We start from the raw sequence: 1,538 nt of genomic DNA, 5'->3' as shown, positions 1-1,538 counted from the left end.
TGTAAACCATGCATGATTTGTGGAGGTCATTAGAGGTCATTAGAGGTCATTAGAGGTCATTAAAATTCAATTTGATTTTATTTTATGAATTTCGATCACTAATTAGGCGTGCACCCAAAAAATTGGAAGATTTGAACCAAAAATGAAGGCAGGGCCCCCCCCCCTACATCAAATGTGCCAACTCCACCATCCCCTTTATGTTCAAAACAAAGCATTAATTTTAGTGATCAACATAGTAGTAAAAATGTTTTATAATCCTAACTAACTGTAAAATGTCCATACGAATATTTAATGAAATATTTAATTAGTTTTACATGGTGGAAAATATCCAATGGTAATAAAGATTTGTTTCTAGGTGAATTCTGTGAATTGTTATCTCGTTTTTTTTTGTTTTTTTTTTATCAAATTTGTGTTATCTAATAATTGTTTAAGCCTTTTCCGTCCTGAGTGAGCAAAGCTTTAATTATCAATTTTTTTTCGCAAATGATTAAAAGGTATCATTTCTTCATGAATATTTTTTTACTATATTTTTTACTACAAAAAGAAAACTGTTCAATTTCCCGAAAAAGGGGTAAGCACCATTTTATTGTCATTTGAGATGAAAATGCTCGAAATTTTTCACGAAAACTTTGCTGAGCGGGATATTATTCTACTAAATTGTCCCAAGGGTCACTTACAGTACCTTTATATCCCGACTGGGAGAATCACCGGTCAGAAATGGTGGTCAAAACATTTCTTAATCGTATTTTTAGATTTATATTTTTTAAAAGAACAACCTTGTTTATTTCTTTATTAATTGGCAGGGGTATATATTTCCTAAAATATAATTTCCCTTCCCCCTTCAGAAAATAATTTATTTTCCTCTGAAGTTATATATATGGTTGCGCGGTGCGTAAATTTTTTTTTTTTTTTCAAGGTTTTGCGCTAAATTGGGGAAAATTGATTTTTAGGTAAAAAGTATCAAAAAGAATGAAAAAACTTGTCTTTTAAAGTCACATTTCTCATTTTTTCCCCCGCCATATTCATCAAAAATAATTTTTTTTCACCCCCCTGTTAATTCTCTGTGAATTGTTAAAATCAGTAAATTCTCCTGTATTTTGTCTTAAACCTTCACCATGGGTTGAAATCATTAAAACCATGGGTTCGTATGTAGCAATTTGTTTTTATTAATTTTTATTTTTTCTTCAATTTGATTGTTTTCTTTTTAATTCGGTCAGTTAACAATCTTTCTCTTGATACACTCTTAACTATAGATAATTAACATTATGCGTCCGCATCCTTTTAGTGTATGTATGGTCAGGACACACTTGCAGGGTGGCCAAAATGTACGGATTGTACGGATTGTACGGATTGATTTTTTTTTAACCCTAAAGTTGTACGGATTTGTTTTCAAATTGTACGGATTGTACGGATTTTATCCTGGAAAATACACCGTTTTTTTAAATTTTCACTCATTTCAGCAAATTTTTCATGAAAAAAAAAAAATTTATCGTCAAAATGAAGTTAGTTTAACTTATTTTCTGCATTCTAAATAATAT

Source organism: Eurytemora carolleeae, unplaced genomic scaffold (assembly GCF_000591075.1).
Source record: "Eurytemora carolleeae unplaced genomic scaffold, Eaff_2.0 scaffold152, whole genome shotgun sequence".
NCBI classification, from domain to species: domain Eukaryota; kingdom Metazoa; phylum Arthropoda; class Copepoda; order Calanoida; family Temoridae; genus Eurytemora; species Eurytemora carolleeae.
This window is presented reverse-complemented; position numbering follows the sequence as displayed.